Consider the following 9,477-nt stretch of genomic DNA (forward strand, 5'->3'; position numbering starts at 1 on the left):
GAAAACCCCTTTTTCCTTTTGTATTGCCCTGGTAAAATAAAAGCAGTTATACTGACCTCCCATGCTGGCAAGTTCCTGTAGTGTTAGCACTCGCAATTCCTGAGCTCAAATGAGGTTGTGACGCTGAATGATCTCTGTGCCCAATCAGCGCTGGTGTCAAAGCCCCCACCTTTGGACAAATCAAACATCAAGAGGAAATCGGAGGGCAGCTACATCCCTGGCTTCCTGTTGTTGTTCAATACGCCAGAAGACAGGGGCAGTGACGCCAGCGCTGATTGGACGCAAGGCTCAAATAATATCACAACCTCATGTGAGCCCAGGAAAAGCATGTGCCGACACTGCTGGAACGGTGCCGGCCCCGGAGATGAGTATTCTTGTTTTCATTTAAACAAAGCCAACCATGAGGAATGAGAGGAGGTTTTTCTAGTAGTTGATAGCCCTTTAAAGCTAGTGGTAGAGCAGTACAGATGGCTTGGCTGTCAGAGGCCAGACAGCTGAATCCAAAAGATGAGCACATTTTGCTGTTGAATCTTATTTTCTACCAAGTAGTCATCCATAGGCATTGCATAGTAACCCTATTATTAATGGGTACAAATGTGGTCCTTTTAATTCATATAGTTTTTTTTTTCAAACTAAAATAATTATTTATAGACTTGTCATTGTTTTTGTTTTATTTTAAGTACCTTATCTACTTTAATATTAAGCTTTTATTTTATTCATGAAAATTATAAAATTAGATTAATTCCAAACTTTTCAACACTAGTGTTTTGTCATTTGAGTTTCTTCACCTTTTTACATCATAAGTATTACAATATCATTGTTTGTATTTGTGAGCCTATGAAAAGAGAGCTTTAAAGTATAGTTGTGTGAAAAAGTTTTTGCCCCCTTCCTGATTTCCTATTCTTTTGCATGCTTGTCACATTTAAATGTTTCAGATCACCAAGAAAATTTCAACATTAGACAAACATAATCCAAGTAAACACAAAATGAAGTTTTTAAATTAAGGTCTTTATTATTAAGGGAAAAAAATCCAAACTTACAGGGCTCTCTGTGAAAAAGTGATTGTTCACTCAACTTAACAACTGGTTGGGCCACCCTAAGCAGCAGCAACTGCAATTAAACATTTGTTATAACTGGCGATAAGTCTTTTACAACACTCTGGAGAAATTTTGCCCCACTCATCTTTGCATAATTGTTGCAAATCAGCCACATTGGAGGATTTCCCATCATAAACCACCTTTTTAAGGTCATGTCACAGCATCTCAATTGGATTAAGGTCAGGACTTTGACTAGGCCACTCCAAAGTGTGTTTTTCTTAAGCCATTCAGAGATGGAATTGCTAGTGTGTTTTGGATCATTGTCCTGCTGAATAACCCAAATGCACTTCAGCTTGAGGTCACAAACAGATGACTGAACATTCTCCTTCAGGATTTTTTGGCAGACAGCAGAATTCAAGGTTTGATTTACCATAGCAGGACTTCCAGGTCCTGAAGCAGCAAAACAGCCTCATATCATCACATTACCAGAACCATATTTTACTGTTGTTATTATGTCCCTCTTCTGAAATGCTGTGTTACTTCTACACCAGATGTAATGGGACATATACCTTTCAAAGCGTTCAACTTTGTTTCATTAGTTCAAAGAGTATTCTCCCAAAAGTCTTGGGGATCATCAACATGTTTTCTTTCAAAATTGAGATGAGCCTTTATGTTGTTATTGGTCAGCTGTGGTTTTCATATTGGAATTGTTCCATGCAAGCCATTTTTGCCCAGTCTTTTTCTTATGGTGAAGTTTTGAACACTGACTTAACTGAGGCACGTGAGGCCTGCAGTTCTTTGGCTGTTGCTGTGGGGTCTTTTGTGATATCTTGGATGAGTCATCACTGCGTTCTTGAGGTAATTTTGATCGGCCAGCCACTCCTGGAGAGGTTCACCACTGTTTCATGTTTTCACCATTTGCGGATAACGCCTCTCACTGTGGTTCACTGGAGTTGCAAAGCTTTAGAAATGGCTTTATAACCCTTTCCAAACTGCCAGATCTCAATTACTTTGCATCTCACTTGCTCCAGAATTTTTTTGACACACAGCATGATGTCTAGGATCTTTTGGTCTACTTAACTTTGTCAGGACGATTCTATTTAAGTGATTTCTTGATAGAGAAAAGTTGTGGCAGTAATCAGGTCTGAGTTTGACTAGAGAATATGAACTCACCTTATCAAAATGTGTTAAACCACAGTTTATTTATGTGTTTTTTTTGGGGGGGCAAACACTTTTTTTTACATAGGGCCCTGTAGGTTTGGATTTCTTTTTTCCTTAATAATAAAGACCTTCACTTAAAAAAAACTGTGTTTTGTGTTTACTTGTGATATATTTGTCTAATATTTAAATAAACTTGTTTGGTGATATGAAACATTTAAGTGTGACAAACATGCAAAAGAAAAGGAAATCAGGAAGGAGGCAAACAGTTTTTCACACAACTGTATAATGAACAATGCTTCAATATATAATAATTAATTGTGGACTGTTTTGACATTTTAATGAAATCCTGTATGTTGTGAGAAAAATACAAAAAGTGACAGTAAATGAAATTGCTAGATTTATAGAACATATCTTTTGCAAATCCGATGATTTTCCTTAGTATTAAAGGGCTGTGAGTTTTCCTTTCATTCCATCCAAATGCAAGTTCTAGCAAGATTTTCTTCTCTAGGAGGTACCAACAATGGAAGAAAGCTGATTATTTACAGCATCCAAATTATAAATTCAGGGTTTTGCTTAGACCTGGCAGAATTCTGGGCAAACAGATGAATTACTGTATTTTTCGGATTACAAGACACACTTTTTTCCTCAAAATTTGGGGGGAAAATGGGGGTGCGTCTTATAATGCGGATATACCTTACCGGCGGTGGTGGAGCATAGAATCATAGAATCGTAGAGTTGGAAGGGACCTCCTGGGCCATCTGGTCCAACCCCCTGCTCAAAGCAGGATTCGCTAAATCATCCCAGTCAGATGTCTGTCCAGCCTCTGTTTGAAGACTTCCATTGAAGGAGAACTCACCACTTCTCGTGGCAGCCTGTTCCACTCATTGATCACTCTAACTGTCAAAAAGTTTTTTCTAATATCTAATCTGTGTCTCCTCCCATTCAGTTTCATCCCATTGCTTCTAGTCTTTCCTTGTGCAAATGAGAATAAAGTTGATCCTTCTACAATGTGACAGCCCTTTAGATATTTGTAGACAGCTATTAAGTCTCCTCTCAGTCTTCTCTTTTGCAAACTAAACATTCCCAAATCCTGCAACCTTTCCTCATAAGACAGGGTTTGCAGACCGGTCACCATTCTGGTCGCTCTTTTCTGAACTTGCTCCAGTTTGTTGATGTCTTTTTTAAAACGTGGTGCCCATGTGGGTCCCAGGGTTGCAGCTGGAGGAGGAAAAAGTGGAGCGTTGCTGCAGGCCGCAGGCTGGGATGAGGGGGTGTTCAGATGTGCGGTGTACCGCTGCGGGTGTCCAGTGCTGCTGCGGGGGCTCTGCCCACATTTTCTGAAAGGCCAGAGCCCCCAAAATTCACCGCATAGGAAACCATGGAACTGCGGGGGCTCTGGCCTTTTACAAAATGTCAGCAGAGCTCTATCAGCAGCACTGGACACCCGTAACAGCACCGGATACCCGCAGCATCGAACACTTGCAGCGGCGCTCCACACATCCGAACACCCCCTCATCTCAGCCTGCAGCCAGCAGCAATGCTCCACTCTTGCCTCCTCCAGCAGCGACCCTGGGACCCCACTTCACCGCAGCCACCACCCCCGTAAGCAATAAGACGCAAGGATTATAAGAAGCACCACCATTTTATTTAAAAAAATTGTTTTTTTTCTATTTTTCTCCTCAAAATTTGGGGTGTGGCTTATAATCCAGAGCGTTTTATAATCCGTAAACTATGGTATGTATATTTTGCTGTTTTGCTGGTTAAATTCAATAGGTGAAACAATGTACCTGTTTTTCTCATATATTTGAATAACTTAAATCACAATAGTAAAAATTGAACTCACCAGTACATCCTAATCATAAGCAAATCATCAAAATAAAAATCAGACAATCAGATAAAACATTTTTTAGATAAGAAACTTATTTTGGCCTTAATGACAAGCCCCATTATGCAAATCTGATATTTGTCACTAATAGACATAAGAGAGCAGAAACTGTAAAATTTGGGGTTCGTACTGCATATTCAATGCTAATTCTGAACACGTACCTCTCCCAGAAGTCTGTTTTAGTGTCCAGATTTCAGATGCTGAGAGATTCGGTTGGGGTACCTGTCTTCCTATGGCAGTCCCCTTGCCCGCACTATGACCAGTTTATAGCAGCAAAGTTTGGGTCCCCATTGACTTCTATGGGGTTCAGGTTCAAGTTCTGGTTCCTGGACTGAACTTTGAAGTGAAGTTCGGTTGAACCGGACAACCCTGAATATCCACGCGTCCGCTCATCACCAGTCACTAGTGTGACAATAACTGGAATGCTTCAACATATCTCAGTGATTCTTAGACTATTGTTTTTCTTGACATATTGTAATTTGTCAGTGATAAATTTATGCTGATATGTGTTGCGTTTGTTATGAAAATATATGAAATGTGACAAAAATTGTGCAAAATTAGCAATTTTCTAAATTTTAATGAGCACATCCTTGAACCAGATAGTCATGCTATACAAAAAAAATTAATAAAAAACATTTGCTCTGTTACTCCAGCATTAGTTTTCAAAAAAACTGTTCATTTTGTTAAACTTTTAACTCTTCTTAAATCCTGGCAGTGTCAGCAGATTATAGTTTTTTAAGGAACTATTCAGTTTTGAATTAAGACAGCCCCCAAATTGATACAATTTTAAAAAATGCTCCCCTCAAATTATTCCAAACTGCTGTCAGGAAGTTTGGTAATCCTTTAAGTGCGTCATAATAATTCATGCAAAAAGGAATAAAAAATGAAGCATTTTTTCCACAAAAATATTACTTTAGACACTACACTTTTGATTCTCACAAGAGTTAATAGGAGAAAACAGATTCCATAATGAATAATGCAATTTCTTCCAATCCTGATAATTTTACATATATTGTTGAAAAATACAATTTGTGCACACAGTGTGGCGTGGAAGGGAAGGAGCACTTTCTGTCTTTTGGAACTCAATTTTGTCTAGTATAGATTGCAAACGTCATGCTGCATTTGCAGATCCTTAGAGGTGTCAAAAACATCAAACCCTATAAGTGACCCGATTTTGGAAACTAAACCCGTCATGCAATTCATCTTTTGGCTTTGTGGTGAGCATTTTCAAGCCCTAGGGAATTCACAGAATTTTAGAATACTAGGCAACAAAAACACAAAAATTATATGTTGTCCACCAAAAATGTTCACTAGGGGTGGCAGGAAAAAGGGGGTTGTCATGGAAACTAAGCAGTTGTGAGCTGTGAGGAAAAATGACAGTTAAAAACGTGAGGATGGGAGGTAAAGAGATCTTTCTGGAAGATCCAGTCAGTTCAAGACAGGCAGCTGATCTGTGAAGAGGGAAAGGACAAGAGCAGAGACTGAGAGACTCTAGGGAAGCTAAAATACTGCATATAGCAGACTCCTAAGTAAAGCGCTAATAAAGAGAAAAGGGACATCAGAGTCCTAGACTGACAGGAGCTGTAAGTCCTGATAGCCGAATCTGAAAGTACAGGGGATTGTAAATTCCTGTGCACATTAATCACCTGAGGGCACGGCAGCAGATAAGGAGCCTTGGGCCGACGGTGAAGAGAATGGGACCCGTGGAATAGGCTCACGCTGACAGCCGTAAAGGTTAGTGAAACCATCACGAATAGAGGGTCGCAGCATAGTTATATACAGCAGAGACCCACACACAAAGCGCAGAAAGGAAGGTCCTATATCCCCACCTGGCAAGGTGGATCCCCTGAATGCCTCCAGGCGAGCTGGACTCATTCCATCACCTGTATGTGGTACTCTGGACTGCAACCTATTACCAGTAAAAGGAAAAGAAACTGCACCTCTCTGTGTCTTTCTCTCATTTATCTGCACCCCAACGTTTACAGCCATTTTTACTATTTATTTAGCATCTTTGCCCTGGAACTACAGCCCTACCTGTAGAGGGCTACAACATCATAGCTGCGCCCAACATCCATCCCAGAGAAGCAACACCGCAGCGCTGGTCACCTCTGACTAGACTACCACAGATGGCGTCACGTATTTCACCATCTATAACATTATCTTTATTTTTACCACAAAAATACCACACAACTTTCCCCTATTTTATTACTGGGCCACGGACCGGGTCGCCGCCATGAAACTGTCCCCCGTGGAAGTCGACGGGCCCAGTACCGAGTACCCCCAGACCCCGTGGGGCACTCCAACTGGCATCACGACCAGGATGTAGCGAACCTAGCAAAGCTGGATGAAGGAGCCTGGCAAAGCTGGGTACTGTGCACCATAGACTTTATTAAATTGTGTGCTAAAGACTTTAATGCGCTTTCAAATAACCACCATAACTGCATCACAAAGTGCGTGCAAGCAGAGAGGGGTGTGCCAGTGAAGCTGGAGCTGTGCTCTATTGTGAGCAAGTGAAAAGCAGGAAGAAAAATGCTCAACGCGGGTGAAGATTCAGCAGCGGTCGCAGCTGCAGCCCCCATAATGCTGCTATCAATGACATATATAGAAGGAGCAGCCTGGTTACCACAGTACTCAGGGGAGTTGTACACCCTGAGTGATTTTAAAGAAAGACTATGTAGTTTGTTCGAAGTGTACCCCCTGTCAGAAAGCCAAAAAGTCAGTATCCTCATTGGTCAGTTAACTGGTGCGGCTCAGAGGGAAGTAAAGTCCTGGCTGGACACTTATAAAAGAACTGTCAAACAAATCTTAGCCAGAATGAAAGACACATTTGATACCCGTATTGCAACAGAGATAAAAATGAGATTTTTTGAGTGCAAACAGAGAGTGCAGGACAGTATAAGGGACTATGCCCTTAATCTTCAGGAGGCACTACAGGCTGTAAAGCAGGTTGATCCTGAGAGCATGCAAGATGAAGATAGATTATTAACAGAGCAGTTCATAGAGGGACTCCAGTCTAACAACCAAAGGGCACAGCTGCGCATAATGGCCCTACAAAATCCTGAATTGGACTTTACACACTTTAAGGATTGAGCCATCAGATTGCTGCGTGAACTGAACCCTAGCAGCACAGAGCCCTCTCAGCATCCTGCAATTACATACCAGCAGGAGGCAGCATCCTTTCCAAAGACCCCTATTGAGACTGACAAGCTGTCCCAAGATGATGATTCTGCTGCAGACTTACGTCTCCAAGTCAAGGAACTAACTAAAAGTGTGTCTATACTCACAAAAACTGTGCAGTCGCTGCAAGTGATTCCAAAGAAGAAGATCCAGCCGGCCTCCAGGCCAGAAGACGACCCGTGGTGACAGCAGAAGAGGATCCCGCTGACCAGAGGGAGAGACAGCGATTGTTACGACGAGGACGGACAGCCCATCTGTTGCTGCTGCAACAAGGCAGGACACCTAGCAAGATACTGTCATTTAAACAAGCAACCCCTGGGGCAAAGGGCCAACCCCCAGGAGTAAGACGACCAGGCCCACCAAATTGGCGAGACAAGTACGTAGGAGGACGACCAGTCTTGCCTGTTGTGATTGACGGTTTTCTGATGAACGCTTTACTGGACACCGGTTCCCAGGTGACAACGATACCATATGTTCTTTTTAAGCAGTACTGGGCAGATTCAGACATTACTCATAGCCCAGATAAAGACCTTACCATTTTTGCCAGCAATGGTCAGCCCTTGCCTCAGATGGGATATAAAGAGGTGTCCATCAAAATTGGCCGAGTAGAATTGCAATCACAAGGTTTGATAATAGTTGATATTGACAAACGAGAATTCCATCCTATGATCACTTTAGGCACTAATGTAATTGAAAATTGTCTTGGAGAAATTATTGTTTTGTTACAACAGGTAGCCGAGACCACCAGCTCCAGTCAGCAGCGGGTCCTGAAAAGGAGATCAGAGCCCTGATGCAGAGACAACAGGTAGAGCTGTCTGGTGGATAAGTCGGCAGTGTCAGAGTAAGTGATCCTTTCCCCATTGCAGTACCTCCCAGAAGTGAAATGTTAATTTGGTGTCGGGCAGCATTAGGCCTAAGGGGTCAAGATTACCGAGCCTTGGTAGAACCCATGTATTCTGATAGTAGGCCCACTATCCTGACAGCCAGAGGGGTAGTTGATGTTCGCAAGGGGAGAGTACCAATACGAATCTTAAATTGTGGGGAGAGAGAGGTCCGGTTACCCTGGTATGCCACCCTTGCTAAATTGTTCACCGTCAGTAACAATGCAATCGAGACACTAGAACCCTGGCTTCCATCTGACAAGGTGGAAGAGAATGGCTCTGAAGGGCAGCAGGAGGATTGATGTCAGCAGCTACACATAGGCACTGATTCCACCCCTTCACACCAAAAGCATGGGGCTTACCGGGTGGTTCGAGTATTTGAACGGGTCTTCAGCAAGCATCCTCTAGATTTTGGGCAGGCAAAAGGGGTTCAACATCATATCCCCACCGTAGATCATCCACCCATTAAAGAGAGACACCGGCCTGTACCCCCAGCACACTACCAATGTGCCAAGAGTATGTTAGGAGAGATGAAGGAGGCTGGGGTAATCAGAGATAGTTGTATCCCCTGGGCTGCTCCATTAGTCCTCCTTAAGTAGAAAGACGGTACTACGAGAATGTGTTTAGACTACAGGTGGATTAACAGCATTACACATAAAGACACATATCCATTGCTTAGAATTGAGGAATCACTAGCTGCACTGAGAACTGCTAATTATTTCTCTACCTTAGATCTCACCAGTGGGTATTGGCAGGTTCCTGTGGCAGAGGCAGACAAAGAGAAGACAGCGTTTACAACACCAATGGGCCTCTGCGAGTTTAACTACCTGCCGTTCAGGCTCAGGAATGCACCAGGATCATTTTAGCGGTTAATGGAATGCTGCCTTGGACATAAAAACTTTGAAACTGTTCTGCTGTACCTGGATGACATCATCGTCTTCTCCAAAACCTACAAAGACCATTTGAAGCACCTAGCCAAGGTATTCGAAGCCCTGTCAAACTTTGGCCTGAAAATAAAACCGTCCAAATGTCACCTTTTGAAACCCAAGGTGCAGTACCTAGGCCATGTGGTGAGCGCAGATGGTGTGGCACCCGATCCTTACAAAGTCACCATTATCCGGGACTGGAAAAGACCCAGCACTATCCAGGAAGTGAAGCAATTTCTTGGGTTAGTAGGCTACTACCGAAGATTTATCAATGACTTCACCAAGATAGCAGCACCGCTGCAAGATCTTCTAGTGGGCCAATCCAAGAAGGCCAAGAACAAAAATCTTCCATTCGAGTGGAACAAAAGGATAGAAGAGTCCTTCACCAAGTTGAAATTGGCCCTCACAGG

This window comes from Dendrobates tinctorius, unplaced genomic scaffold (assembly GCF_039654945.1).
Source record: "Dendrobates tinctorius isolate UK_male_01 unplaced genomic scaffold, ASM3965494v1 ptg000098l, whole genome shotgun sequence".
In the NCBI taxonomy this organism is placed as follows: Eukaryota; Metazoa; Chordata; class Amphibia; order Anura; family Dendrobatidae; genus Dendrobates; species Dendrobates tinctorius.